The sequence below is a fragment of the Musa acuminata genome, chromosome BXJ2-6, assembly GCF_036884655.1.
Source record: "Musa acuminata AAA Group cultivar baxijiao chromosome BXJ2-6, Cavendish_Baxijiao_AAA, whole genome shotgun sequence".
NCBI lineage: Eukaryota > Viridiplantae > Streptophyta > Magnoliopsida > Zingiberales > Musaceae > Musa > Musa acuminata.
Window position 1 is genome coordinate 27,628,120 of NC_088343.1, and position 11,084 is coordinate 27,639,203.

Here is an 11,084-nt window from a genome sequence, read left to right on the forward strand (position 1 = left end):
CTTCAACTCATAGTAACCTTACCTCAGGTCAATCTTAGAGAATACTTGTGCACCCTGCAGTTGATCAAACAAATCATCAATTCTGGGTATGGGATACTTGTTTTTGATGGTCACCTGATTCAACTATCTATAATCAATACAAAGCCTCAATGTTCCATCCTTCTTCTTCACTAATAGTACCGGAGCACCCCATGGAGATACGCTGGGTCGTATGAGACCCTTATCTAATAATTCTTGTAGTTGCTTCTTTAATTCCTCTAGCTCGAGTGGTGCCATTCTGTAGGGAGGCTTAGATATTGGGGTGTACTAGGGACCAGATCAATAACAATTTCACCCTCTCTATCTAGAGGTAAACCAAGCAAGTCATCTAGGAATACATTAGGGAACTCTTTGACCACTAAAATTTCATCTAGATGGGTTTCCTGATTTGAATGCTCCTTTACACACACCATATAATAGAAACAACCCTTCTGCATAAGGCAATAAGCTTGAAGTGCTGATATCAAGCAAGGAGGTAAATCATGCCTAATGCCCTCAAAGTAAAATATAGGTTGATCTGGTATGCAGAAAGTAATTATTTTTTTGTAGCAATCAATACTAGCGTGATGAGAAGATAACCAATCCATGCCAAGTATAATATCAAGCTCCAAATCTTTAGGAGAACTAAATCAACAAAAAGTTCAAGTTCTCCAATAAAATCAGACAAGAGGACTAGATTCAAGTTCGTTATTAAAGAATCTCCAATGATCATATTTACATATAACACAATGCAATGGTCTAGGTTGCATACCCAAGTGATAAGCAAAATATTACGAATCAAATCGTAGATAGGACCCATGGTCAAACAAATATTTACATTCTTTCATAAGCATGCATAATACCTTCGATCACTAATTCAGAAGTTTTAGAATCATATTCAGTGATAGCATACACTCTGATATGGGCAGATGATTTATGAGGCAGTGACTCTTTCTTATTGTTCAAAGGGCAGTCTTTTATTTTATGATCCAACTTTCCGCATGCAAAATAGACTCTAGCCACCCATAAACACAAACTTGTTTCATAATTTAACTTGCAATTCACACATGATTGAGTCTTTTGTGGTGACTTCCCTTTTCAAATCCAAATGTCTTGACCCTCTTGTTATCACTTTCTGATTAATTTCCAATCACATTCTTATTGGTAAACTTGTCCTTATCATTCTTGTCACTGATCTCCAAAAATTCGTTTTATTGTTGCCATTAATGATCAGCCTCTACTTCAAATATAAGTTGACAAAAGAAATTTTTTGATCATCAGAACAATTTTGTACATCAAATATCTTCTTTGTTTGCATCATCCATTTTTCTACCACCAATGAAATTAGGTTCACCAAGCTTCCATTGCGCTACTTTGATTTGATATCCCCGATCAACCCTTTCATCCCATTTAATTAATCAGAAACAATTGAAATAGGAGGACCAAATTGCCTCATCATCCTTGATTCCTAAAATGCATCAAAGAAAATTTCCACCAATCACTATAGTTCACTAGACCTCAATATATTTTGTACGTCAACATATCAAATATTTCAGTGATCCTCAAACCATGCTCTGATACCACCTCTGTCATGCCCCTCAAATAATATATCGATAATATTAAAAAAATTTCAACACATATCCATCCAGGATCCAATCACACATTTGAGGTCACTAAGAAAATATTTAGATCAAAATTTCACCTCTATAATCTATAAATTTATAAACCCTGTGCAGTTCATAAACATACAACACATCGCTCGATGATTCATAAAATCTGAACCCAACTCAAAAAAATAATAACTACAACATAAATTCACAAGTATGGGAATCTATACAGTCACAAAACCAACATTTACCATAAGTTCATATCATTACATGAATTAAACTTAACATTCCAGAATCCTAGACACGAGAGGTCCTTTAACTTATACAAAATCAACAAGTTTAGATTCATCGTCAACATTTCATTAGATGCAGAGTGTGCTTATACAACAAAAACATATATACTAATAAAGATCTACCCAAAATCTTTAAGCTTTCCACTGCCTCAGCCCAATCTTAACATTTAAGCAAGCGACAAGCTATCCTGAAAAATTTATACAACAACGGGGTGAGCATATAAAGCTCAGCAAGTGACTAACATATCCATGTCAAAAGAGGACAATTTCCAAAGAGATAAAGTTTCAAAATGCAAGGCAGAATATAAGAATTCATAGAGGTAATATCATTAGGTGCAGAATCACAATTGTCATTTCAATCATACATATTTGGTTCATAACAGATGGGGCATAGAGTAATTGGAGCATATCAACCACGAATGAAATGTTTCGGAGTATATCAATAACAAATGAAATATTTCGGAGCTTATCAATGACGTATTAAATGTTCCGGAGCATATCACGGTGTATGGAACATTTCGAAGCATATCAACAATAAATGAAACATTTCGGAGCTTATCAATGGCGTATGAAATTTTCCGGAGCATATCAACGGCATATGGAATATTTCGAAGCATATCAACAATAAATGAAACATTTCAGAGCTTATCAATGGCGTATGAAATGTTCCGAAGCATATCAACGGCATATGGAACATTTCGAAGCATATCAACAATGAATGAAACATTTCGGAGCTTATCAATGGCGTATGAAATGTTTCGGAGCATATCAACGGCATATGGAACATTTCGAAGCATATCAATAATGAATGAAACATTTCGGAGCTTATCAATGGTGTATGAAATGTTTCGGAGCATATCAATAACAAATGAAACATTTCGGAGCTTATCAATGACGTAAGAAATGTTCCGGAGCATATCACGGCGTATGGAACATTTCGAAGCATATCAACAATAAATGAAACATTTCAGAGCTTATCAATGGCGTATGAAATGTTCCGGAGCATATCAACGGCATATGGAACATTTCGAAACATATCAACAATGAATGAAACATTTCGGAGCTTATCAATAGCGTATGAAATGTTTCGGAGCATATCAACGGCATATGGAACATTTTGAAGCATATCAACAATGAATGAAACATTTCGGAGCTTATCGATGGTGTATGAAATGTTTCGGAGCATATCAACGGCATATGGAACATTTCGAAGCATATCAACAATGAATGAAACATTTCAGAGCATATAAATAACAAATGAAATGTTTCGGAGCTTATCAGTGGCGTATGAAATGTTCCGGAGCATATCAATGGTGTATGGAACATTTCAGAGCATATGAATAACAAATACCAAACAGAAGCTCAAACGTCGTCTTTGACGTTGCATTCATATCATTCTTATCCAAAGCATATACAGAAACACATAACCAAAGCTCTGGATATCATATCAAACATACAGAGGGTGAAGTGGGACCATAACATAATATGGTACATCCATTTCTAAATGACCACCAAACATAAGTCTCCCATGTCTAGGAGGTCTCCCACGTTTGGGAGCTCCATCCACTCACGTCTGAGTGAAGTCATAGGGGCCGGCAAAGAATCTCAGGCTCTATGCATAACTCCCTTCACCATTTCTAGCGAAGGTTCACAATATCCCACAAACACCAGAGTACAAAAGGATAGTATGAACATTGAATAGCACATATCGGAAGCACACGCGGAACAACAAAACTTACATGTGCCTTTACGAGTCAATCCGAAGTAAGCAATAATCTTTCACAATTATATTCAGATTTGAAAGGAATTGAAAGCAAGGGCACATATGGAATCCAAGCAGTCGCATACAACTCAATTCAAATAAGAAGGTTAGATGAATTCGATATCCAAAGGAATGAAACTAGAATAGGCACACATCGAAAGCAAATGCGGAACATTGGGTTATACATGTGCCTATATAAGTCAATGTGATATAGCATAAACGTTACACAATATGTTCAAGAATGGTAATAATTTATAGACAAGAGCAAACGAGAATTCAAACATTAATATAAGCCACAATTGAGTGAAGGGAACTGAACAAAATCTATTTCCAAATGAACAAAAACAGAAGATACGAAATCGATCAAAGCTCGATTTCTGACAGAATTCGAGAGGCTCATTGGATAAATACTTCAGATTATCAATTATGCTCTAATACCCTCAAGAAGGCTATTGTCGAAAGATATATCAATCTATTTTCTATTGAAACAAGTTTCGTACAAATCATGGTTTCCAACAAGGAGTTACCTTTGATTTGGTAACACAAGGTCAAAAACAAAATCACTGTTTTACAGAATTCAGAGGGTCGGATTCAACAGATAATAGGATAGGCATTTGAATTCCAAATTTTTCATTCTATATGTCAAAAGAAAGGTCTACAAGTCTAGTTTCGAACAAAATCAGTTTGGTACAAATCAGAATTTCCAACAAGGACTTATAGGTATTTTAGTATCGAAAGGTCATAAATTTTGATCCCTGTTCTGCAGCATCTATAGGCTCATTTGAAACAGACGTTTGGGTAAGTATTCGGTGTCCAAAATCTACTAAATATGTGTCAAAAGAAAGATATAAAAGTCTAATTTCATACGAACTAGGTCCTGCCTGAATTCACATTTGGTGCTAAAAATTATAGCTGAAACAGTGTATAGGGGTCAGTTTACCAAAAAAATTTCAGATCATTGGTTTTATGTCCAAAGAGAGAAATATCAGGTTCTAAGCATAAATCTTTCAGAATCAATATAGGAATATAGACTAATACTTCTGTAGGATGGTATTAGAATACTTGCCTTTGAGAATTTTGACCCTAAATGAGAAGATTTGAGCAAGAAACCTCAAAGCCCCAAATTTTTTTCTTCTTCTTCTTCCCCCTTTTTCTTCTCTTTTTCTTTCTTTCTTTCTCCTATGCTTCCACGCAGCTGCCTTCTCTGGTTCCTTATGAACGAAGGCAGAGAGGCTTAAATGGTGGGATTTGTAATTTTGTGTATTTTGCAGTTTAGTCCTTGTATTATTATATTTACGATTAGGTCCTTAGGGTTTACATATAGGTCCTCAAAACTTTTTTTTTTTGAACAAATCTCCCAAATCTTATGAATAAGTTCTCAGATTCATACTTTGGCTCTTTTATCAAATTTAAAATAGATACTTACATTATAACTAGAAACTTATACGAAAATTTCGATAATGAGGGATGTTACACTAGGATCACTCCTCGACCTACAATACTAAAGCCCTCAGCCCCCCTACTATCAACCGAGTCCCTGCACCGAAAAGGTTAACTAGAGAAGAACTTCGGGAGCGATCTGCAAAGGGGTTATGTTGGCATTGCGACGAGTCGTGGAGCCACAAGCATCGCTGTAGAAAAGGGGGACTTCTAATGATTGAACCAATAGAAGAAGAGGTCATTGAATATCCAGAAGAGAGCCTTGAATATGAAATAGAAGATATGGAAGAAGAGTCACAACCGACCGACATTATGGTACACGCACTAGCCGGCTACTTAAACCCGTAAACGATGAAAGTTGGAGGCCTTCTCAAACAACAACCGATTACTATTCTCATCGACACGGGCAGCACTAATAACTTCCTGAATAGTAAGGTTGCTGCTAGGATGGCACTGCATATTGAAGGTTTTAGCAAGTTCGATGTAAAGGTGGCCGACGGCAGAATCCTAAAGTGCGACCAAAGATGCCCGCAGATAAAACTATTACTGCAAGACCAAGAAATTATCACCGATTTCTTCCTCCTACCACTTAATGACTATGAGGCAGTGCTTGGTATAGAATGGTTGACTACACTAGGTGATGTCTCTTGGAACTTTTCTAAATTAATTATGAAATTCTACTGTAAGGGCAAATAGATCATCCTACGCGGGAAGCGCGGAAGCAATGTTACCACTGTTTCGACCCAACTAATAGAGAAAGTTTTACACAAGGTAAATGGTGGCTTTTTGATGCATCTCCAGTAGCAACCAGAGGGGAAGAAAATAGAAATTGAAGATCAAAATCTTGCCCAATTGCTTACTGAATTTGCCGACATTTTTGCTAAACCATGCGGTCTTCCTCCTTCTCGACAACATGACCATCGAATTCCAATCCTTCCGGATAAGCCACCAGCGAACACTCGACCATACTGATATCCTCACCTCCAAAAAGATGAAATTGAAAAGATCGTAAAGGAGATGCTTGAAACAGGGGTGATTCGGCCAAGTTGCAGCCCCTATTCCTCACTAGTGCTACTTGTACGCAAGAAGGACGGAACTTGACGGATGTGCATCGATTATCGAGCTTTAAATGGCATCACCGTCAAGGACAAGTACCCAATACTAGTGGTGGATGAACTTCTTGATGAATTAAAAGGAGCTCGAGTCTTCACGAAGTTGGACCTTCGATCCGGTTACCACCAAATTCGGGTATGTGAAGATGACATTCCAAAAACTGCATTCCGCACACATGATGGTCATTATGAATTCTTGGTAATGCCTTTTGGACTCACTAATGCTCCTTCAACCTTTCAAAGTCTCATGAACGATATTTTTCGGAGCTTTCTTCGCAAATTTGTGCTAGTATTTTTCGATGATATTCTCATTTACAGCCCTTCTCTTGAGACTCACTTTCAGCATTTACGGATTGTTCTGACGATCCTTCGGGAGAATACTCTTTTTATTAAGCAACCAAAGTGTAGCTTTCTCCAGCAAAAAGTAGAGTACCTTGGGCACATAATATCAGATGGAGTGGCGGTAGAGCCAACAAAAATTGAGACAATGCAAGGCTGGCTGAGACCTACAAACGTGAAATTACTACGCGGGTTCCTTGGACTAACAGGCTACTACCGAAAATTTGTTAAGGACTATGGGAAGATCAGTGCACCACTCACTTCTCTACTGAAAAAAGATACTTTCCAATGGTCGGACAAAGCCTCTGCTACCTTCGATAAACTTAAGGTAGCCATGACAACGACGTCGGTGCTAGCGCTATCAGATTTCAGCCGACCCTTCATCATTGAGACCGATGCATCTGGAGTCAGAATTGGAGCCGTTCTCATGCAAGATGGTCGACAACTCGCATACACTAGCAAGGTATTATCTCCCTCCCATCAAAACATGTCAGTATATGATAAGGAGATGCTCGCCATTGTACACGCAGTAATAAGGTGGAGACCCTATCTAATCGACCGACGATTTCAAATTAAAACCGATCATAAAAGCCTTAAGTATTTTTTGGAGCAAAAGATATCATCCCCTGAGCAACAAAAATGGATAACCAAACTTCTTGGATTTGGTTATGAAATTATTTACAAAAAGGGGAAAGAAAACGTTGTTGCAGATGCACTCTCACGGCTACCTGAGCAAGCTAATGTTTCAGCCATCTCTCTTCCTACCACTAGTCTCCTCGTGGACATTAGGGAAGAATGGAAGAAGGATCCAGAGATCAGCAACATTATAAAAAAATTGGAGGAGGATCCAAGTGCAATAGCCTACTACACTTGGGATTCGAGGGATCTACGCTACAACGGTCGTATTGTGCTTATACCTGACTCCCCTTGTATCACAATCATCCTGCATGAAATGTACTCCATACCTTCAGTAGGGCACTCTAGATTCCTAAGAACCTACAAAAGAGTGAAGCAAAATTTTTATTGGAGAGAGATGAAAAAAATTATTACTGAATATGTGGCACAATGTGATGTATGTCAACAGCACAAGGGTGAAACTATGGCAAATCTAGGGAAAATACAACCACTACCTATACCGGACTCGGTTTGGACTGACATCTCCATGTACTTCATTGAAGGGCTGCCACCTGCCAAAGGTAAAAGCACAATTCTCGTGGTGGTTGATCGACTTACGAAATATGCTCATTTTTATGCTGTGAGAAGTCCCTACACTGCTGCTAGTATTGCCCAAGTTTTCATAGAAAATATTATTAAACTGCACGGGATGTCAAGGTCCATTGTAAGTGATCGTGATAGGATCTTCACTAGTAAATTTTGGACCGAGTAATTCCAGTTACAAGGCACCAAACTCAAGATGAGCACAGCGTATCATCCACAAACTGACGGCCAAACAGAGGTGGTAAACAGGTGTTTAGAGACATACCTTCGGTGTTTCGCTAGCGACCGACCAAAAGAGTGGGCAAAATGGCTTCCCTGGGCCGAATGGTGGTATAATACTACATATCATTCATCTACAAAATGTGCCCCTTATGAAGCATTGTATGGTCGACTGGCCCTTGTGATTCCAAAGTATGTAATTGGCTCGGCCAAGGTAGATCAGGTTGAACAAGAATTGATTGATAGGGACAAACTCCTACAACTGTTAAAAGATAATCTCTCTACAGCTCAAGCTAGAATGAAGCAGCAAGCTGACACACGACGAAGCAAAAGAGAATTTTTAGTAGGAGATTGGGTTTATCTTCGCCTACAACTACACAAGCAACTCTCCATCAACACTCGAGCCTCCATGAAGCTATCTCTATGATTTTTTGGGCCCTATCAGATCACAGAGCGTATTAGAGCAGTGGCATATAGACTTAAATTACATGAGGATGCCAAAATTTATCCTATCTTCCACGTGTCATGCCTGAAGCCTAAATTGGGAGAACACGAGTCACCCCAGATCCAACTGCCCAACACCACTGAGGATGGAGTTATTCATGCTCAACCACAAGCCATCCTCGATCGTAAGATCGTGATGCGTCGCCGACGTCCCTCTACTGAAGTACTAGTGCATTGGAATAATTTACCACTTGAAGATGTCACATGAGAACCATATAAAGAGCTGAAGACCCAGTTCCCTGAGTTCATGGAATCTCAATCTTGAGGACAAGGCTGATTTGAAGAGGGCGGGTCTATTAGGACTCTAGCTAGAAGAGTCCTAATTGAGAAGGACATTCATATAAAACCTACCTAAGCCGACCCTTATTAAAGAGATGAAGAGGCCGGCTAGGGTTAGGAGGTTTTTTCTTAGAGAAGAATTAGGAGTTGTAAGGGAATAGGAGTCTTGAGTAGGAGTCCTATTAGGAGTTGGTTAGAAGTAAGAGTCTTAAGTAGGAGTCCTATTAGGAGTTAGGGTTTAGAAGCCCTATAAATAGCCATGTATTCCTCCTCTTTTCTTAAGCAATAGATGAATTTTTTCTGTAGCCTTTGAGTAGCAACTTGGAGGGAGGAACCCCTATAGAGTTTCAAGGAGGCCGATCCCCTAAAGAGATCAACCCCAAGTTTAGAATCTGCAAGGGTTCTAACATGCACCCTCTACCTTCCAAAGTTTAATGAATGACATATTTCGGGCTCATCTCCGTAAGTTTGATTTAGTTTTCTTTGATGATATTTTAATATACAGTCATTCCTTAGAAAGTCATTTATTACATTTACAAATTGTCTTTAATATTCTTCGTGAGCATGGTCTTTTTGTCAAGAAATCCAAGTGCAATTTTGGGCAACCTAAGGTTGAGTACCTCGGCCATATCATATCTCAAAAGGGTGTTGCAGTTGATCATTCAAAAATCCAAGTGATGACGGACTAGCCAATTCCAAAGTCAATCAAAGCTCTAAGGGGGTTCTTGGGACTAACAGACTATTATCGAAAGTTTGTGAAGAATTATGGCAAAATTAGTGGCCCCTTGACGTCACTTCTAAAGAAAAATACATTCAAGTGGTCAAAAGAGGCAACTCAGGCATTTCAATTCTTGAAAACTACAATGACTACTACACCCGTGTTTGCTCTACCCGATTTTAATAAGATGTTTGTGATTGAATCTGATGCTTCTGGAGCTGAAATAGGGGCTGTATTAATGCAGGAAGGTCGGCCTATCGCTTATGTTAGTAAGGCTCTTTCCCCTTCCCATTTGAGTTTATCTATTTATGACAAGGAGATGCTAGCCATAATACATGCAGTCACAAAATCGAGACCCTACCTAATTGGTCGATGATTTCATATACGTACTGATCACAAAAGCCTTAAATATTTTCTAGAGCAAAATATTTCTTCTTTAGAGCAGCAGAAATGGTTCACAAAGCTACTGGGATTCGATTATGAGATCATTTATAAAAAGGGGAGTGAGAATTTAGTAGCAGATGCCCTCTCATGCCTTCCAGAACAAGCTGAACTAGTAGCTATTTCTATTCCTATTTGTGAGACTTTTGAAGTTATTAGAAGGGAATGGTCAAATAATCCTGAGATCCAAAGCATCATTAAAAAATTGGAAGAAGCCCCAGGTTCTATCTCAAATTACAGTTAGGATTCGGTGGACTTGCGCTATAAAGGTCGAATAGTGGTTGCCCCACATTCTTCTTGCCAGGCAATAATTCTGAAGGAATTCCATTCATCACCAATTGTTGGTCACTTAGGATTTCTCTGCACTTATAAGCGAGTTCGATAACTTTTTTACTGGAAAGGTATGAAAAATTTTATCAAGAAATTTGTTACTGAATATGACGTTTGCCAATGTCACAAAAGTGAGACAGTAGCCACCCCAGGCTTACTACAACCCCTCACTATTCCTGATGCTACTTGGACCGACATATCCATGGATTTCATTGACGGTCTCCCATCATCTCAAGGAAAGAGTACTATACTTGTAGTTGTGGATAGACTTACAAAGTATGCTCATTTCTGTGCTATATGACATCCTTATACTGCTGCAAGTGTTGCTCGTATTTTTATAGAAAACATAGCTAAATTGCATGGGAGTCCCCGTTCCATTGTTAGTGATAGAGACAAGATTTTTACTAGCTCCTTCTAGATAGAACTTTTTCGTTTACAAGGTACTCAGCTGAATATGAGCACTGCTTATCATCCACAAATAGATGGGCAAAATGAAGTGGTAAACAGGTGCCTAGAAAATTACCTCCGAAGCTTTGCTAGCGATAAGCCGAAGGAATGGGTCAAATGGCTTCCCTGGGCAGAGTGGTGGTATAATATCTCTTACCATTCTTCTATTAAAATTACTCCTTTTGAAGCAATTTATGGTCAACCCCCACCTATAATTACAAAATATGTACCCGGTTCTTCTAAAGTTGATCAAGTGGACAAGGAATTGATGGATAGAAATAAGATTATTCAGCTTTTAAAGGATAACCTCATAGCCACACAAGCAAGAATGAAACAACAAGCTGATAAACACCGAAG